Source organism: Enhydra lutris, unplaced genomic scaffold (assembly GCF_002288905.1).
Source record: "Enhydra lutris kenyoni isolate GAN:26980312 unplaced genomic scaffold, ASM228890v2 scaffoldscaffold1, whole genome shotgun sequence".
Classification (NCBI taxonomy): domain Eukaryota; kingdom Metazoa; phylum Chordata; class Mammalia; order Carnivora; family Mustelidae; genus Enhydra; species Enhydra lutris.
This window is the reverse complement of record NW_019154085.1, coordinates 54,299,171-54,320,852: the sequence shown is the minus strand read 5'-3', so window position 1 is coordinate 54,320,852 and position 21,682 is coordinate 54,299,171. Positions and strand designations below refer to the sequence as shown.

General features: G+C 40.0%; 2 non-coding genes across 2 annotated transcripts; one reads left to right on the top strand and one right to left on the bottom strand.

Moving 5' to 3' along the window:
• Nucleotides 1-8,011: 8,011 nt before the first annotated feature.
• On the top strand, nucleotides 8,012-8,082 carry TRNAG-GCC. Its single transcript has one exon. It is a non-coding gene; the product is annotated as a tRNA-Gly (tRNA).
• Nucleotides 8,083-8,363: 281 nt separating this feature from the next.
• TRNAA-CGC lies at nucleotides 8,364-8,435 on the bottom strand. The gene has a single exon. It is a non-coding gene; the product is annotated as a tRNA-Ala (tRNA).
• Nucleotides 8,436-21,682: the final 13,247 nt, after the last annotated feature.

The following is a 21,682-nucleotide window of genomic DNA, read 5'->3' as shown; positions in this document are numbered from 1 at the left end:
CCAGAAGCAAGGAAGAAAAATATACTAGAATGGAAGAAGGATTTAACTTTTGATTTTATACTTTTCTGCGCTGTTTGCATCTTTATAACATGTATGCTTTACTTTTTATCATTTTTTTTGAATTGGAAGAACTCATTTGTCTAAAATTGAGTTAATCATACTTCTCTGTTCATGACATACTAGTATCATTGGGACCATACCTCTTTGTTTTATTATATATTTATTCACTCTACTCCCTTACCCCTATCCTGTTCCCTCTGCCTCCCTAGAAACCATCACCAGACTGTGCTTAACATACATCTCCTTGAGGGACCCTGAATGGCTCAGTCAGTTAAGTGTCTGTTATTGGTTTGGGTCACAATCCTGGAATTGAGGCCTGCGTCAGGATGCTTCTCCCCCTGTCCCTTACCCCACTCATTCTCTCTCTCTCAAATAAATAAATAAAGCCTTAAAAAAATACATCTCTTTGTTTATAAGGGACCTTACAAAACATGTATTGTTTTGACATCACAATTTCAAACGTATTGTAAATTACATTGTCGTATCTCATTTTGTAGCTGATATGATTCACTAGGTGCCACGTTTCTGGGAGCATCCATGTTACTCCATGATACATATCAGCCATTCCTTCCACAAGCTGCATATGAGTCACGGTGTGGGCCATTACCAGTTACCTGTCCACTCTCCTAGAGAACACTTGGGTTGCTTCCACAAATAACACTGCAATGAAGATCCTGGCATAAGTCTTTTTACTGACTTCTATGAGAAATTATTTGACCTACATAAGAATTTACATATACAAGTATTTCCGAGTGAAAATACTAGTCCATGGTTTGTATGCAACCTTATGTGCCCAAATGGGACCGGCTGCTCTCCGAAATGGCTGCCCCCACCCATATGCCCACCAGTGGTGCACAGGGTCAAATGTCCTTGTGTGTTTGCCCACACTGAGCATTTTATGGCTTTATAATATCATCTAGTCTGGTGAGTCTAAAAGGATATCTCCTTTTAAACTTTTTATTTGATTCATTTTTAAATAAGCTGCACACCCAGCACGGGGCTTGAACTCACAGCCCTGAGGTCAAGAGTCACATGATTTACCAACTGAGCCAGCCAGGCACCCCAGATATCTTCTTTTTTAACTTGAGTTTCTTTGTTAACTTTTTTAAAATAATTAGAAAATGTCTTCTCCATCCAAACGTATGGCTCTATCATCTAGTGCCCTTTTACTCTCCCATGACCTCTTTTAGAATCCAGCTGTGTGTTTCCACCTAATCAGACTTGTATATCTTGTCTAAAACCTCAAATTCAGCTTCTTTCAAAGCAATATGAAAAGTTCACGAATTATTAATGCTGAGAAGAATCTTGGTGACCTAGAACAATAACTTCATTTTCCACCCAAGGAAAGAGAGGCCCAGACAAAATAAATGACTCTCCTGTTAAAGTGATTTAAGGGAAAGAACCAGAACTGATAAACAGCAAGATGCAGGATGGAAGAGGCAGAGCTTTGGAGTCAGAGAGAAAAAGGGAAATACAAGAAGGTTAGAACACTTCAGTAAGGATTCCCAAATGGATCTCAAGCTGAAACTATCCTTGAAAAGATGCAGAGAGAATAAGGGAAATGTCCAGAGTAGAGAAAGCCACCTGAAGAAAGCCACCATTGTTAGGTATGAGCATGGTGTGTTTTGTGCATAACAGAGGGCAGCAAGAATATATGGCTGCAGGGCACCTGGGTGCCTCAGTCCTTAGGCATCTGCCTTTGGCTCAGGTCAGGACCCCAGGGTCCTGGGATCAAGCCCCACATCAGGCTCTCTGCTCAGCAGGAAGCCTGCTTCTCCTTCATACATACATACATACAAACATACATACCTACATATGGCTACAATAGCTAAAATGGGCATGGGAGTTGGGGAGCTGGAGAATCTAGCTAGGACTGGCTACATAATTCTTAGTGCCAGATGAAAACTCAGGGCTGCTTGTATGAAAATTAAAAATTTTCACACAGCTACAGCTAAGCTAAGTACAAGACCCTGTACAAATGCACAGGTTGCACATCCAGTGAGGCTTGCCCTGAGTCTAGCAATATTTAAAAAATGTGGTTGGAATTAGGATCCACTGAAGTGTGTGAGCAAAACGAAAATGATGTTTAAATGTTGATAAAATGAAAACAATGTTTAAAAAAATATACATCTTTCTTAGGAATAATGCCACAATATGTATCAAATTTTTAAAAAAATATATTAACATGTAATATATTATTTGTTTCAGGGGTACAGGTCTGTGAATCATCAGTCTTACACAATTCATAGCACTCACTGTAGCACATAACCTCCCGGAGGTCCATTGCCCAGTCATCCTATCCCTACCCCCCACTCCCGGGCAACCCTCAGTTTGTTTCCAGAGATTAAGAATCTCTTATGGTTTGTCTCCCTTCCTGGTCCCATCTTGTTTCACTTTTTTCCCTCCCTTCCCCCCCACGACCCCCCACCCTGCCTCTCAAATTTTGTATCAATATTTAAAATGCTCTCACCCTTTGACATAGCAGTTGCACTTCTAGGAATTTATCCTGCAGATATTTAATAAATGAACCAAAGAGCATTTGTTCAAAGATTTTCACGGCACTGTTGTTTCTACTTCCAAACATCAGAAGCAGACTAAATGTCCTCAGCTGAGGAACTAGTTAAGGTAAGGACAGGACCTTCAAGCAATGCACATTTTCAGCATGTTTCTACACCTTAGCCTTTGAGCTGGATTCTTCATTTCCATTGCCTTGATTCTAAATCTTTAGGGAACTTGGCCTTCGGGCACTATTTGTGATTGTGAGATGGAATAAATAATGTTTTAATTCCTAATCAGTAAAGGGCAGTTGGATATGAACATAGAACCATTAAAAAGAAAGAGGTATTTCCACTTGGATAGAAGAAACAATTTCTGATATCTATCTTTTAAAAAAAGAGCGAGAAAGAAAGAAAAGGCAATGAGCACAGCGGTATATAGGGTGTCGACCACTTGTGCATAAAAGCCATATGCAATATTTGTATCTACATATGGTATCTGTGGATGAAAATGCAAGAAAGTGATGGCAGTGGGTGGCCTCTAATAAACAGATCCCAGGAAATTAGGGTAATGGGTAGAAGGTCGGATGAAGACAAGCTTTTTAATGCAAACTCTAATACCTTTTTTGAATTTTGCACCATATACATGGGCTCCTTATGAAAAAATATATGTCTATTTTAAAAGACCAAATGACTTGAGAGGAATAAGACAGGGAAGGGAGGAGAAGGCCACTTCTGCCATTAGGTGGCAGGTGTCCAAGTGGCTCAGCTCAAGAGTATTTGAATAAACGCTGCAGCAGAAATGAGTGAATGTCAAGACCCACATATCCTCTACCCTGAAGACGCTGTAAGAATTTGACACTAATTCAATCTTGAACTGGCAATAAAGGAATGACTGACTTTTCAAGAATTAAGGAAATTAGAAACGGAAGGAAGGGTGGAAGGGAAGGAGTAGGGGAGGGAGGCGGGGATTCAACTAGGGGCAACGGGCAATGGCAACAGAAAGTAAGAGGTTTCCCAGGTAACCCAGGAAGTGAGCTGATAAGGATCAGCGCCAGGCCCAAGGGATGGGCCCGAGGAGGAAGAGTGAGATTTGATGCTGTTTTAAAAGTGGAAAATCAGACTCGTTAACTAATTGGACATGCTGGAGGAGTAGGGATGAGCATATCATGAGCAGGCTGAATTTGCAGTGACAGCTTTGCAGGAAATATTGCTGCATTCTCAACATCTGCATGCATCTGAGAATTACACCTGGATTCTTCATTTCCATGCCTTGATTTTAATCCTTAGGAAAGTAGGCCTTGGGGTACTACTTGTGATTCTAAAATGGAATAAGTAATGATTTAATTCCCAGCCAGTAAAGGGCAATCCAAATGACTGGCTCCACCATTTCCCCAGGGCTAGTTTGTAACCTGGGACAGAAATAAGCTGTGTGTATTAAATCAATACAATCACTCACAAGTTAAAAAAAATAAAAAATAAAAAAGCATTGCTTTGGTGGTTACGTATTCTATGAACTGTTTCTGTTTCTTAATTGTTTGTTTTCTTCAGATGATATAAGCGTGGCCACAATCTCCATGATGAGCCAAGGCCAACCCGGGACTAGGGTGCCCTGAGCAAGTGTTCCAAGGTGCTATGATGCATATTACAAGTCCCCGCTTGCCCCACTGGGCTGTCACAATGACAGGTTTCCTAAGGGAAATGATTGTGTAACATTCCACGGCACTCCCCGTTTCCTCCTCTCTGCCAGCCCCAGGAGGGGCCGCTCATCAGAGCACGGTTGCTCAGCAGACTAGGGAAAGTGCCGGCGTATGCCACCCAGAAGACACTGTTGGCCGTCTTGTGATTGTTCCACGCTTGGCCGTATCAGCAATGAAATCACTCCCTCCACAGCACCTCTGATGTGAAACAGGATTAGTACACAGCATAGCTCTGAAAGACAACAATGCATGTGTTCGTCAGGATGTGTTACTCAGCCTCAACAAGAGGAAGTTCTGCCTGCCCGAAGAAGATTTCCACAGATTCCATGACAACCCACTCCCCTATTTCTCTACCTTTGGCTCCCCAACTCCTACCACTCCCTAAAAACAGACCTTCTCAGGGGTCTGCCCTCAGCTGTCCTCTGCCTGTGATTTCCTCCACTTCTAGATACTTAATCTTTCATGGCTGTGCTATCGACTCCCAACTCCACTTCAGCAGGCTTGGCTTTCTCTAGATCTAGATGTCAACTGCCCAGGAGGCATTTCCCACTACTTACCTCAGAGTCTATGTTGCCCAAAGTGAACACTTTACTCCACCCTTTTCCTTCCAGTCATTTTTCTTCCTGACTTTCCTACCCGATACTATTATTTTCCCAGTCACTTAAGCTAGATTCCTTTTTCCCTTCCTTCTGCCTTGCCACAAACTTCATGCTAGAGCCTTCCCCCTGATTCAGGACCTTGGTGCATCTCCACTCCCATTTGTAAGCACCTCCTGAATGCATTTCCGGACTTTCTGTCTCTCTCACTCCTACTTCTCTGGCACATTGTTGCCAGATGATCCGGTCAAATACTTTATTCCTTGTGCTGCTCAAAAAATTTTCCAGTGGCTTTCCCTGCTACAAAGTATCCTTATTCCAACAAACAAGGGATACTTCCTACAAACTTTTTCATGGTTTTTATTGTCTTCTTGTAATTCTACCACAGATTCATTTCTTTAAATTTTCTTAAACTTTCAGGCTATATTACATTTATGCATAATGAGTTCTCTAAATTTACTGTTTGGGGTAAAATTACTTCTCAATTTTTGTTGTTTAGATGTGAGCAATATAAATATAATACTATTCAAACTACATAGAAAAAGACAACCTATTTTCTAAGGACAACTTACGGACTCACATAAACACAAAGCCCAGAATTTGTTCTAGCTAAGTATGGTTGCTTCTAGGGAGTCAGTGTCATATTGGGGATGTGTATCTCTATTTCTTGGACAAGCAAGGTAGCAGGAAACCTAGCTCTATACTTCACCCATTTGCACACCTGAGTAGAAAGATAGTCTTTGCTTTTAGCTCTAATAAGAAAGTTCTGGTAAGTTCTTGGAAAGTTGTCTCACCTACAGCCACATGTCCATCTCCAAATTAAACACAGTGAAAAGGGAAAATATTTGGCTAGATCTGTTTCACATATCCACCACTATAACAGAGAAATAGAGATGAAGGAGAAAGTTAACCTCACTCAAGTCTCAAGGTATCAATTCTCTACAGAACAGAAGATGCACCAGACTTCTATCAGAAATAAGTGAACTACTAAACAGACACAGACACATACCTGGAATGCTTTTGGCTGTGTATAACAAATTGCCCAACTTAGAGGGGCTTAAACAATAAGTATCTTTAATTGTCTTACCTAACCAAAAGTCTGGATGGAGAAAATCCCAAGATGGTACAGTGTCTCTATCTTTCTTTTGAATCATCCTCAGTCTCTCTTCAATTCACAAAATGGCTGGGCAGTTCCAAGCATTACAACTCATATGGCAATGTGACCAGCAGGAAAAAAATGGCAAAAGAGACCTTCCATACTATCTTTCTCAGAAGCCCCGAGCTGTCCATGCTTCCCTGTCTTTGGCAGGAAGTGTCACAAACCCATCCTAGACCAATCTTTTGAAACAATAAAGGGATAACTGGCTTAATGCACCACATGTGGTCCTGGCACTGGGTAGACTCATGCAGACTTTTCAGTAAGAAAAAATGTAGATAGGCCATTAAAATTGTTTGCCATTAGGCCTTACTTCTTATTTGATCCCTTCTATCTGTTTAAACTTTTGGTAGTGTTTCTTGTGCTGAGAGAATTTAGACTGTTTTTAAATTTTGAATCACAACATTTTGGAGTTTGAAGCAACTTAGGTCATTTAGTTCAGGGCTTTTCAAAGGCTTTTTTGTTCTTATTGTTGTTTGTTTGGTTGTTGTTTTTTTTGTTTGTTTGTTTTTTGTTTTTTGTTTTGATTTCAGACTTGTAATTCAAATGCAAATAAATGGGAGAGTTTAAAAATGGCCTGGTGGGAGTGAGGGGCCTGGGCAAAAAAGGTGGGGCCCCACCAGCCAATGGCCCTGAGGCTCTTCTGGAAAGTTAAAGCCCTTCAGAATGTAATTTGAAAACCACATCTCTCTCCAGTTCTCTCATTTAGAGAACTGAGGCTCTGAGAGGTAAAATGCTTTGACCTTGTTCTTCCACAGGTTACTTAGGATTGCAGCTTCAATTTACTGATTCTTTAATCTCTTCATATCTTTTATGCCTTAATAATTTCATAATCTATTTGTCTTCAAATTTTGCTCTGTATCCACACACTAAAAGCCCTTAAAAATAAATCTTAATGTAGAAGTTCTTACATTATTTTTTAGCCTTTTATGATTTTTTCTAACTCCACTCTACTATTTTTCATATATAATGTCCTGAGCTGATGTAGTATTTCTGGTGCAACAGGGCTGTGACTGAGCACCAAAGATTGCTTGATACTACATGTGTTCCAGTGTTGCCTCTAAGAGACTCAATTCCCTCAATTGTTAAGGGGAGGTAATTATAATACCTACCTCGCTGGGTTCAAATCCATGTGTAATGTCCTCACATAGCCAAGCACATAGTCACTGCTACCATGTTTACTATTATTTTCTCATATCCCCTTCCCCCCACAACCCCCAAATCTCCCTTAGCTATCAAAGATCCTGCAAATTGTTGGGAATTTTCCCCCTCACAGATAAAGGGCCAATGATGTCTAAATCCAGAAACTTCTATCTTGTATTTACCTTCATTTCCATAAATGCATTTCCTTCACTTTAGTTTCTCTCTCTCATATATCTTTGCTGCAAGGTTTGCAGTTTTACTTTCTGTGGACACTAAGAGTAAAGGCTCAGATTCATACTATTAGAGTTGAAAGAGGTCCCATGATCAAGTCATTCACAATGAAGGAAGAGGCAGTTTAGAGAATTTAGGTCATTTGGCTAGAATCACAAATGCTTCAACTTTCCCTGTTCAGATCACATAGTTCTAATTTACTTTTATAATTTGGATCAGGGTCCCAGTTCCTGTCACAGCTCCCTCATCCCTATCTCATTTCTTGACAAAGATCATCATGTATTTATCCCAATAGCTAAAAGATAATTAGGGAGGGGCTGATGTAAATTGTCTAAATGTCTGAACATACAGCCAGGTAATTGTGTAATCCTGTACATACATAACAAGATTTTCATTTGCCTGCCTCACCAAGATCAGCTACAGAACAATCACTTCATAAGTTCAACAGAAGTTAATATAATAGGATTTTTTGTAAATGTTAATGTTTTCCCAATATTTTATTATAAATACCTGATTACAAATATCATTGCTTTCTTTAATATCAAATTCAAAAGCATAATTACAAAGAGAATCATTACACACACGGAAATATCTCTCCTATTAAAATGTGGAAAGAAACTTCTCCCATGAGCATTGGTGGTTCAGTGGTAGAATTCTCGCCTGCCACGCGGGAGGCCCGGGTTCGATTCCCGGCCAATGCAACGTGGAAAAACTTTTTTTTTTTTTTTCTTTACTTTCCACCCATGTAAGTTAGGTTCCCCAAGCAAGTTAAGTAACGATATCCAAAAGTTGATTTTATGCACATGAAGAATGAAGTACCGAGGGTAATTTCCGGTTTCACTTTTACTTACAACAAGAAGAAAGATTGTTTCTCTGAGCTTAGCCTCACTTTAAGACTGTTGCCGAGAGCCCTTGAATATGTAAGCAAAACGTATGCATGCTAGCGTTCTAGAAGAGGAAAAGAAAAGTAACCTCGGCTGTTTGGAGATGCCGGGGATTGAACCCGGGACCTCACACATGCGAAGCGCGCGCTCTACCACTGAGCTACATCCCCCAGCCGAGGAACCCTTTTCTGGTAAAGGGATTCATTCGGTCCCTTTAGCGCTGCTCAGACCAGTGAGGTTGCAGGAGTTTGTTTCGGTGCGCGCCTCCGCGCACGTTCCTACCCTTCCCACTCTCGTCTCAGGCTGCTTCCTTGGTGCTTCGGGACCCCATGCAGCCCGCCGTCTGGGACGCCGGCGGGACGAGCTCCCCAGCACGCCAGCCGGGGCCGGGAGCTCGCAGCGGGAGGCGTGGGGGGGGGGGGGGGCGCCCAGCCCCACGTGGAGGCGGGACGGTTGCCCAGAGAGTGCCCCAGGGCTGGGCGCCGCCGCCGCTTTACGGCGCAGGCGCGGGGGCCGCGAGGGCGCCACCGCCTCGCCGCAGCTCCGCCCGGACTGGCGGTTGCGATTCACCGCCCAACGCGCCCGCGGCCCCGCGCGGGGAGCGTCGCCCCGGTGCTGGCGGAGACCTGCTCCCGAAGTAGAGGCTGGGGACCTTCTGTGCGCACTCGGAAACCTTCTGGCTTTACCTGTCCCCCCAACCCCGCCCCGCAGTAAACTCGCATCCAGGTAAACGACCTGTTCACGCCAGCTCCCCGCGAGCCGGGTTCTGCGGGAGTTCGTACGGCCACCTCCGGGAGGTGTGAACGATTCTGCAACACGCTCTTCTTCTCCGTGGGGACCAAACAAAACATGACACCGCCACCCTCTCTGTTGCTTAATTATCTATAAGTGATGATAAAGTTGGGGCGGGGAACCTGCTCAGGACGGATTTTTCTCTCTGATATTTACACCTTGGACTCCTCTGACTGATGGATATGTTAAGACAGTAAAGTAAGTCACTGAACACCTCCTTAAATGTCCTCTGAACCCTCCCTAACAACTAATCGCGCCCCCAGCCCCAAATGAAGAAATGTATTCTGAGTCCTGTTGCCTCGGAAATTGCTTCTCTGCAGTTGTTTGGGCTACATAATACTTGCATTCTAGGGGGATGATGTGTGTTTGACCCTTCCCGGTGCGGTTTAAACTGACACCACCCCAGGCAAGCGAAGCCTCTGTGTAGAAGCCTCCGGCCCCTGATGGAAGTAGGGGAGAGATCTAGTGTCTGGGGAGCTGGGTCGCTATCATGTCCCGCCGACCTGACCTGTACGGCAGACCCCAAAAGGTTAGGTAGCACAGGGAGGGCCTAGAATTTCTACTCACTTCAGTTGCAGGAAAGGACCTCTCGTAAATGAAATGGCCAGCAGGCCAATAAAGCAGAGAAGAGAGCAGAAGTTGCAAAATAATTCCGAGTAACCCACAAGCTTCATAATCAACTCTTGGATTAAAAATAAATAAGTTACTGTGTTTGCTTACAGTAATTTAAACAAATAATGGCTCATAATCAGATTTTGTTTTTAACTAGAATAAGCCACATGCTGATCTAATACAATAATACAGAATGTCCAAAAAAACACACAAAAAAAACAAAAAACACAAAAACAAACCACGTCAATGGACAGCCATTAGGAGTTCTGCTCCAAGCCAGAACATTTCCAAACCAACCCCTAGATTCCATCCTGAGGCACTAGAAGATGAACATGTTCAGTTGACTCTGAATTGGGAAACAGGGATAAAACCATTTCTCCACCCCCAAGGTTTTCACCAGGGCAAATTACAACGGTAGCATTTAGTTAATTGTAAAGGAAGTACATTGGCCTCTAGTGACCTCACGTTGCCATCCTCTTTGGTACCCTTCCCTCAAGCTAGGGCTTATTTCTCCATCACCTCAGGAAACTCCGTTTCTGGGATAACTCCCTTCTTTCTCAGGCAACTGTGAGATCTCAGAGCTAAGCCCAGAGAAGTCTCTTCATATATGCCCACTCCTATTCCTTCATTCCAAGGCCTAACTAAGTGCATTTGATAAAGAAAATAAAGCTGTAAAGTCAACAGAGGATATCAAGTTGATTTACTGGCCTGGCTTAACCCAAAAGAAAGGCTCCAACTCATTGGGCTTTTTCAGCCACTGTGGTTGGTGGAAAAGGTGAATAGGAGGCACACTTTTGGATTAGGGGGACTTTTCAGGAAAACTTGGATCACATCTATTCTTTATGCAAATAAAACTGTGCCAACTTTGTTCACAGATGAAGGGAGGCTAGCCAAAATGTCCAAAATTATAGAGTATTAAAAAACACAGTTCTACCTTCTACCCTCCCATTTCTCTTGATTGGAGACAAATTTCTCCTTCTCCGTCTCCCTCTTTCTCTGCCACACACACACACACACACACGCACACGCAAGGACTGACCACAAGCCCCCACTTTGAAGCAGGTGATATTTTTCTCTGGCTGTGCTTACACCTTCCCTTCCACATTCTTGCTTCAGCTCTTGGCACTCTGGCCAGCAGGTACAGAGCATGTTTCCCTCAGAGCTGACTATGAGCTAAGATGTTTATTTCCAGTCCAAGCAGCAATTCTTACTCCTGACTGCACATTAGAATTACTGGCAGAGCCTTTGAAAAATGCTAATGCTTGCTAGAGCTCAACCTCAGGCCAATTAAATTAGACTCTCTAGTAGTGGGCCCAAACATTAGTGTCTTTTTAAAATCTCAGATAATTCCGATGTGCAGCCAAACCTGGGGGCTGCTGCTTGAGAACTGTTCGCATGTCAACAAGAGGGGTCCAGTGATAGTATTTAACTAAACCTACTCTTTTAATCACTTTGCTATATATATATATATATATATATATATATATATATACCAAATCACCATGTTGTATGCCTTAAATGAACATAATGTTATATATCGATTATATCTCAATAAAACTGGAGGAAAAAAACAAGGGAGGTCTATTACTAGCCCAGTGATTCTTGACCTTGGCTGCATATTGGAAGTACTTGGCAAGCTTTAGGAAAAAAAAAATTCTGATGCTTGAATCCCATTTTCAAATATACTGATTTAACAATTCTGACCCAGTCTTGGCGTGAGATTTTTACAAGGCTTCCCAGGTGGCCCTATATGCAGCCAAAGCAGAGGACCACAGCATCAGGGGTCACCCTTTCTCAGGTTCTCCACCCTGCCGTATGAGCAGCCAAGCCCACATAACTCTGAAGCAGAGGACTCCAGAGCCCCCCACACTTGGAAATTGGCATTGCCAGAGGATGAAAAGAAGCTGACTCATTCCAACTTTTCTTCCCTATTTTCCTTCATCTAAAATAAAACTGGTGAAGGCAGGTGTTCAAGTGCTAAAAACAAGCATTTCTTAACCTCATATATCCAATCTCTTCTTCGTGAGGTGTCTCTGCTGCTTTGCTAACCATTAGAAAAGCTCGAGAGGGGAATGGGAAAGGGGTGGAGAATAATCTGCACTTGGCACCTGGGAATACCCAGTGCTTGTGTTTTCCCAGATGAAAAAAAGATCGGATTGCTTTACTCAAAACCTAAAGGAACAGGCCATGCTTTGAAATATATTATGTTACTCCTCAGGATCATAACTATTAGTAATTCTTCATTACCAGAGTTAATTATCATTAATAACAACCTGAGGGCCAAAAAAGCTACTGGTTACATTTAATTCAGAGAAAGTTAATAAACATTACTCTTTTCAATAAGTATCCCAAAGTGAAAAATTTTAGTGATCATAATTTGCATTTGGAATTAGAAGTATTTATTGAACAGTAAGTTAGAGCCTACTTAGAAAGATGTAAATTCTATAATTTAGATTCTGGTTACAAATAGATGGAAACAGAAGGAGGTACATATTTAAGATGACATTTAGAGAAGAGATGATAGAAAAAGCCCATACTTCTGGAAACTATCAATGGTCAGTCAGTTTAAGAAAGGGTGTTTTAAGCCTGGAAGGAGAAAAAAAATATCTATATGGGGTCTGAGAGACTTTTCCAAATTCAGATGATCTATTCATAATTGGTTTTGTAGTCTTATAGTACTGGCCTATTCACAAAAGCTGGAAATAGGATATATATTTTCTTATGGTGTTCTCAGAAGTCTTATTTTGACAACTAGCAAAAAGAGATAGGTATTGTATATTATTCTATATGAATTCTCCAAAGCAGTAGCAGTCACTAAATTCTCAATAGGCATATAACAGATGCTGGCTTATAAACTCAAGTGGGTAACTTAAAAAAATGGTGTTTAAGGGTAAATGGGTGTAAAGGACTCTTCTAGGGTAACGGAGATACTCTAGAAGATTCTAAAATTGGATTATGATCATGGTTACACAACTGAGTAAAATTACCAAAATTAGTTAATTGTACAGTTAAAATGTGTTAATTTTATGATATGTAAATTATGCCTCAATACAGTTTTAAAAAGGGGAGGTCCATAAGGGAACGGAATGTGTTAACAGTGGAATGGGATTAATGTGCCAGAGGGATATTACACGTGCAGACTGCGTAACTCATCTGGAAAGGGAAAAGGTGGTACCCAAAAGAGGGAAAATGGTCTATATAGAAGGAAAGGAGCAAATAGTTGTCACATCCATAGGGCATCTACTGTCTCTAGTAACTGTTAACAAGAATAGGGAGCACAAGCTACGTGCTGGGAACTAAACTAAGCACAGGCAAACACAAATAAACACTGCCATACAACGGATGAATGCTATAAAGGAGTTTTGCATGGAGTATTGAAGGAAGAAACAGGAACATTTTAACTTGCCCACGTTCACATAGGTACAGATGTTGAAAGCAGAAGTCAAATCAAGCTTTATCTCACCCTTCAGTCTGTATCCCTAGGCTGAATAAATGTCTTCTATGCATGTGCCACAGACTGCTGTTCTCCTTCCTATAATAAATCTTCTGGCTTCTAGCTGGACATATGAACACCAGAAGCAATGACATTCCCTACCCTCCCGGGTAGTAGGTGAAGGAACAGACACATCTTCCTCCTCTTAGGACACATGCCAGAAGGTGTAAACAAACATCATTTCCCCTCCAAACCTATTAGTAGAACTTACTCTTATGACTAAATCCTAAATCTAGCTAAGTGAGGGTTGGAGAAAAGGGAAAGTTTTTTCCTTTCCCTGCTGGCCAGAGTGCCAAGAGCTGAAGCAAGAATGTGAAGCAGATAAACACAGCCAGAGATAAATATCACCTACTTCAAAGTGGGGCCTTGTGGTCAAATGTGAAGTTTCATGTCCATACCTGGGTAGAGCAGCTTGGGTCCCAAACAGCTGTCTAGTCCCTTTGTGCTCTCTGCATCTAGACTTCTGTGAGAGAGGCATAAGCTTTCTTCATGTTTAAACCACTTTATTTAAGAGTCTCTCTTTCTCAGAATAGAACTTAAATTCTAATTAATAGAAAAAATGATTCTTTCTAGAACATAGGTAAGGATACACTTATGTGGCCCCTAAGTCTTTGATGAGAAGCAGTATTGCCAACCTCTAACACTAGGCTGGGGTTTCTTGGCCCCGCCAATAAGCTCAGGATTAGAAAAGTGGAATGGTGGCCAGCAATTATCTTTTTCATTAATTCTAGGTATAGAAAGGACATAGAATTTTCCTGCTTATTTATGATCAAAAGGGAAAGGGAGATAAAGGCAATCACACCAAAATGAGATACTCTTTCTCAGTAGGTCCTCTGTATCTTAACCATCCTTAAAGGATTAGAACCAAACTAAGAAAAGCCATAAATTTCCCTCTGGATTGAGACATTTAGCTCCCAAGGATCGTACTTCATGCTGCTCCCCTCCAATTCCAAACTTTTGTTATTATGTTACCAACTCCTTAAGAAGGGAGGAACAGGTTAAAATGGTAACTGGTATAAAAAATACTCATATTTCTTGCCCCTCTTGACTAACAATGCAGATGCCAACTACGGCATTGCCCTTATCCTCACTTGGGAAACTGAAAGTTCTTGCCTGATGTACAAAAAAGGCAGAAAGGATAATAAGAATGCCTCTACCCTTAACAGCATTTAGAGAAATGTTATGTGGACCCCCAGGAAAAACTCCATAGCTCTGCAAGAAAAATTATATATATACACATATATATGTACATGCATTTATGTATATAAAATTATAATATGTAATATATAATACATATATACTTTAAGAATTCTCTGTGTTTATAAATGTAAAATATTTCTGACATTAACCCACTAAGTGTTGACTGACTTAGGGAGATATTGGAAATAAGGATTATGAGAAGAGGTGATTCCCAGTGCTCTGATTTAAATAGTTATGTGCATGATAGTGTCATTCAATAAAAGAGAATACATTGGAAGGAGAGCAAGCTTTATAAGCAGTCATTAATTGTATCTTTATTTTGTTCAATTTGAGGTACAGTCATCTCTCCAAAGAGAGACCCTGAGCAGATATTTAGATGCTGGATTTGGAGATGACAGGTTGGCATTGAAATATATACTTAAGAAACACCGGTATAGAGAAAATAAAGTCAGAGACTGGATGGGACTAATTAGAGCACAGAATGAAACAAAGGTGACTGAAGATCTACTTTCAGGTACTCTAATACGTAAAGACTGAGAAAGGAGAATGAAAAGGAATAACCAGGGAGACAGGAGGAAAAGCAGAGGAATAAGGTCTCAGGGACCCCACTGGGAAAAGAATGTTTTGAAAGGGAGTTTCAAATACTTAAATATTTAAAATACCATCCCCTGTGAAATCAGGTATTCTAAGATTTAAAATGTCCATTAGAGGGACGCCTGAGTGGCTTAGTTGGTTAGGTGTCTGCCTTCAGCTCAAGTCATGATCCCAGGGTCCTGGAACTGAGTCCCGCATTAGGCTCTTTACTCAGCAGGGACCCTGCTTCTTCCTCTGCTACCACTCCCCTGCTTGTGTACTCTCTCTCTCTCTGACATATAAATAAATAAAATCTTTTTAAAAAGTGTCCATTAGATTTAGTGACATGGAAGTCATTGGTTGACATTAATAACAGTTACTTCACTACAAAACTGAATGTTAATTCTTTTAATAAATGCTGTGCAATTCACAGTTACTCTCTGTGGAAAGTTTTCCTCTCTTCTAGCAAAAGAGCTGTTTCATGCTCTTTACCCTTTAATACCAACCTTAAATAAACTATTTTTTTCTGAAGCAAATTCACCTGGAAATTAGTGAGGTCCAAAGAATCAAGAAAGGACAAGAGAGGGACACCTGGGCGGTTCAGTTGAGCAGATGCCTTTGGCTAACGTTGTGATCCCAGGGTCTTGGGGTAGAGTCCCACATCGGGCTCCTTGTCCAGTGGGGAGCCTGCTTCTCCCTCTGCCTGCTGCTCCCCCTGCTTGTGCACACTCTCTCTCTCTCTCTGACAAATAAATAAAATCTTTAAAAAAAGGACAAGAGACACAAGTACTTATAAATCACAGGAGAATTTACAAATAGGAAAGGTTTTCCTTTTTCTTTTCTGATAGTAAAGAAGATTACATCTATTCATTTACTCAATCTTTTATTCAATGCAATTATACTGATCACCAACCATATACTACAACTGTGTTCAAAGTTAAGGATAAAAAAGTGACAAAGTTACTGTTCTGACTGTACTTTGGGTCAAGGGAGGAGGCCACCGAATATAAAGTATCAATAGTGTAATAAAGGATATGGTGGAAGAAACTAAGATTTTCATATGAACACACAGAAAGAACCCTTCACCCAGTTCTAGGAGATGAAGGAAGGTTTTTGGGGAGGCGTGAAGTATGAGCAGCAGTTAGCCTATTGGAGATAAGTAGGGATAGAAGGATGAAGAGCATTCTAATCAAAAGAAACAGAAAATGCAATAGCCTAGAAGTCAAGAAGATCATAATGGCTTTAAGGAACAAAATTTAAATTTCATGGGGAGGGTACATGCTGTGCTGTAGAGCATGAAAAGGAAGAGCTGAAGATGGAAAGTAGGCAAGGGCCTTGCAAATTTCATAAACCCTCAGAGATCTGTGGAAACCACACAGAGTTCTACACAGGAAAACAACATGAGATTTTATTTTTAGAAAAATTATTCTGGCTGTAGTATATAGAACATAGGGGCAGGGGCCCCAGTAAGAAGCAAGAAAACCACTGGAAGCTTCCTCCTGGCATCAGCAAAGAAATTATACACTCAGGCAAGAGATGATGATCAAGTGCTTCAATGTCTAATATGGTGGCCATTAGCAACATATGTCTACTAAAATGTGGCTAATCTAAAATGAGAAGGTAAAATATCTCAGTAATCGTTTTTATCATGACTACATGTTGAAATGATAGTATTTTTAATATATTGGATTTAAATAAAATACTTTATTAAAATGAATTTCTTTGTTTCTTTTTACTCTTGTGGGTACTAGAAAATTGAAAATTTTACACATTGGGCTCATTATATTTCTATTGGACAAAACTGATTTAGAGCATTTGCATGGGAAATGGATAAAATTGAATAAACAAAGAGATATTGAGGTAGGACTTGTGTATCAGTTGAATATAGAGGATAAGGAAAAGGGAGGAATAAATGATTCCAAAACTTCTAATTTGAGCAACTAAATGAAAAAATGGTATATTGAAGAACACCTAGGGATATGAAAGCCCTTTTTGTTTTGTTTTTAAGATAAAAGAAGATTCAGTGTGTTTGGTTGAAAATATGAAGGAAGAGAGGAAGACAAAAAAGATATGTGAAAAGTACTTGAAGTGTCTCCCTTAAGTAAAAGAGATACACACCTATCTTATTGTAGCAAAAGAAAAACAGGGAAGGATTGAGTTTGGGATATAGTTAATTTGATAGATTTAGAGATAGTAAATTGACATTCCCAAGAAAAATGCTTCAATTTTCTCTGTGAAGAAGAAGGTTCATATACTTGGTCTCAGGACCAAGATATTGTCTTTAAAGTTTTGATGAAAATGGGAAAACTCTAGAGGAGCTGGAAGGATTCCAGGCAGCACTGAGACCAAAATGAAGTTGGAGAGAGGACTGCACAGAGCTGCTGGTCTTCAGCAGGCACAGAGAAAGGGGAATGCCAGATTGCCTGAGGAGAGGTTCCATTAGGTATTTTCAACAAGAGGACAGTGGAGCCAGGAAGAATGGGAATTGATAAGGGTAGGACTGAGGAAATAAACATAAAATCTCAGGGTTTCCTGAAAGGAAGTAAAGAGAAGAATGGGTTGACCAGATGCTTGCAGAATTCCTTGATGTCAAAGTGAGAGAGCTGTGGTCAGTGGTATCTGGGAAATAAATATTTCAAATATTTCAGAGGGTGATGACATTGCCCTGGGAGTGGATATCTAAAATGGAGTGGAGGCGAAGGTTAATACAGATATGATCAAGGAATTGAGAGGCTTTAGATATTCACAGGGACATTAATTCACCTCAGGAAAACAGTGGGGTGTGGGTGAAGCAGGCAGTGAGCCAGAAGCATGTCTTTAAGGAACGAGCGTGTGGGTGGGTTGGTGACAGGAGGGAAGTAGATTTATAGCATAGTAATTATCCAATATATGTTAGTTTCTCTTAACAGTTTATATACAAATTAATAAATGATCCTATTTTGTACTTTCACATTAAAATAATGTTCCATCCTTCTCTCCACAAACACATGGAGATACGATATATGTCTCCTCTCTCTCTCTCTCTCTCCACACACACACACACACACACACACACACTCACATATGCTCCTCACAGCTGATATAAATTATTCCAGTTTTTAGACAAAATTAACACAAAGAATTGGGGGAAAATGTGATAAATTGTGCATTTCATTTTGTGCTTCATATAGAAAAAAAGATGTACATTTTTTAAAGCATCATTAACAATAGCAACTTCATAAATGTGCTCAAATATTAGCTTCTAAAGGTTAGAGGCAGGCAATGCTCGTACATGCTGAAGAAGCATTTTTTAAGACAGATTTTTATAGTGAAAAGAGAACTTAAGTAGGAGTCAGAAAACACAATATCCAAGAAGCTTGATCAGTTATCAGGTGTTTGGGGCAAGACATTTAACCTTGCTGAATCTCCACTTTCCCATCTGTAGAAGATGGGTGACGTTCACAGCTCCTACAACTCAGTGGGATCTTTGTGAGGATTAAGTAAGAAAGCATACAGGAAATTCCTTTGTGGCCTGTTTTATGTTCATATAAGTTATCTGAGGGGACATGGGACCTAGCTCTGGTAAAAATTTATCATGGTTCCAACAATACTAATAATATTCTCATTGAAAAGGAGAAATTAAGATTTGGGCCAAATTTATGATTTCTGAAGTAAAGTTACTTGTTTATTGATAATTGGTTATTCTGAACTTTGGTGGGATTTTTTTTCTTGTTTAGATTAGGTCCCAAAGTAAATCATCTCTTAGATTTCCTTAAAAAAGTGTGGACCTTGTGTCATCTCACTGGAGTCACCTGAAATGTTTGTTTAAATGACAGTTGCCTGGACTCAGCACCTAAAGATTCTGCCCTTTGGGTTGAACCTCAAGAACCTATGTCCGAGCTGATGCTACACACACTATATTTTTTTAATTTGTTTTATTTGTTGAGCTATAATTCCCATATCATATAATTCACCCATTGAAAGGGCACCACTCATTGGTTTTATATATTTGCAAAGTTGTGCAGCCATCAACATAAAATGAGATCTGTTGGGTTAGGTAAAAGTTTCATGGACGTGGAGACAGCTCTGTGGTTAATGTGTAAAGAATCTCTTCCCCAACCCCAAGTATAAAGATAGTTGAAAGACAAAATCATTACACTCCACCAGACTGCTCAGCTTTCTGAGAGCTGATGGATTTCTGCTAAACATATTTCTCCTATTTTACAAAAGAGTTAGGGGACACTATAGAGAAAATGCAAATGCTGCCTAACTAAAGGAGAGTGGAATTTTCCACCTCCCTGAAAATCTGGCAAGCCCTGGCCTTCTCTTTCCAGCCCATGTATCAGAAAGAGTTTGTAAGGGAAAAGAATCATGATCAGGCTAAGGTTCCCCAGCTCCTCTTAAGGCCTACTTTCTGATCTATAAGTCTTTTTCTCTTCTTAAGAATTCAGGATCAATGCAACTTCCTAATATCTTTAGACAGAGCATGTCTCTAAAAGCTTATTGACATTTTCAGTTTGTCAGCTTCCAGAACTCCATTGTTGACTCAGTTCCACCTCTGTTTAATTAGAGGGGAAAGACTTTTAAACAAAAACACTTCATTGTTTCTGTAAATGGTAACATAAATGGTAAGGTATGAGCTAGAAACACCCGGGGTTTTAGAAGGAGTCACAGTCCTATTCAGGCTGATGTTTTAGATATTTTGCAAAGTGCTTTTCTTACTCCGTGGGGAATAAAATGTTTTGGAGAAGCATATTGGGAAAGCTAGGTAAGCTGCTTTTCTAGTTTTCACAGAGACGGTTTCTTATTTAGTGTACAGTGTGGTAAATTTCTTGAGAATCATACTCACTTAAGAGGATTAAATACTTATATAATCTATTTTATCTATTATTATCTAATATTTTATTTGTAATGTTTATATGTATTATTATATGCATTATATAATCTCTTCCCTTTTAACGGAATTACTAATCACTCTAAGGAGGTCATATCAACAACTGAGTTTGATCATGAGGACAAAGACAATAACAAAAAAACTCATAAACTCTTTCAGAGGTTTAAACCAATAGCTCCTTTTTACAGATGAAATACTAAGGTTCAGAGGTTTGTAACTTTCAGTTAGAACACACTTCTCTGCTTTCCTTAGAGTAGGTGGGCACACCTTTAGGGCACATTATCTTGAATTAAAGGTAAGAACTCAAATATGATTTTCGGGGTGAAGCCCTAAAAGCTGTAATGAAGTAAGTTCTAGTCTCTGTTAATAGTTGAGTATTATATTTTCAAGATTACGACATTAAAATGAAAGCAGAGTTATGTTTTAGACTTGGTTATTTTCCATGATGTTGAGATACAACCAGACAGCAAGTTACGCTTTAAAGTTGGATGTTTCCCTCTCCTGTACACAAAGCTTGTCAATTCGGTAGAAAGCTCTGCTCAAACCAACTATGAATGGTTTCCAAATTCCAGAGACCTCTGTCTGCGAACATTTTTCAAACCGCCAGTAGTATTGCCACATATAGATCCCATCCAGGTTTAAAGCCTAGGCCCCCAACAACATCAACCTTGTTTATAAGTCGCCCCTAGTTCCAGGAAATACTTTGTCATCATGCACTTGACAATTTTTGGTTGCCATCAACCGCGTCACAAACTTAACACTCAGTTTTCCCAGTCAATCTTTCCAGGGACCCAACTCACCTCTCTGTTTGGGTTTCCATGCTGACATTTAGAAAAACAACAGTCACTCGACTCATAAAGCCCTTTCTCATGTTCGTACTAATTTTAATATTGACTTTCTCCTAAAAGCTCCAAAATATTTTAAGGTTTTTTTTTTTTCCTTTTTTTGCAAGATTGAGCTTCCAACTTGTGTTTTTTTAAGTGCTTCCAAATTTTTTCTTAACATATGTTGCACGAAGTCTGTCCTATTAACAGAACCCACTCCTCTTCCACATAACATAAAAATCCAAAGATTTAGCCTTTCAGAGAGCATTTCTAGGTTGTACTATTAATTTGAGCTTTGTGTTTCGCTCAAATCAATTTGTTTAGATTAGGTTCTCTCAAGTCACTTTATAATCATCAAAGATTCTGAGTTCAAATTCATTTCTGGAACACCCAGTTTAATATATCTGGATGAGGACACATTTCTTTATATGTGAGGGAAGTGAAAAAATTGTTTTTAATGAACATAGCAGTATAACATTTGATCCTAACATTTTTGAACAGCTCTCTCTTTGCTTTCCCCCTTCCACTCAGGAAACTCTGTTTAAAATGATAGGATTGGATAAATATGTGTATCAAATTAAGAATTTTAGAGAGGTATAATTGTGTGTGATTAAGCACTTCGATGCTAGAATCAGACTGTCTGGGACTGGATCTTAGTTCTGCATCCTACCTGTCCAACCTTGAGAACATAAACATTATCCTTTCTGCACCTCAATATTTTTTTTAAAGATTTTACTTATTTATTTGAGAGAGAGAGCACAAGCAGGGGAAGAAGCAGAGGGAGAGGGAGAAACAGGCTCCCGGCTGAGCAGGGAGCCCGATGCCAGGCTTGATCCCAGGACGCTGGGATCATGACCTGAGCCACACAGACAGGCACTTAACTGACTGAGCACCCCTGCACCTCAAGTTTTAAATAGGAATAACAAAAGCTAAATGGAGACTGAGTAGTAAATATATGCAAAGCACTTAGAACCATGCCTGTCACATAGAAGTAATATATGTCAGCTATTTATATATAAATGCATTTGACTGAATAAAATTTATAGATCA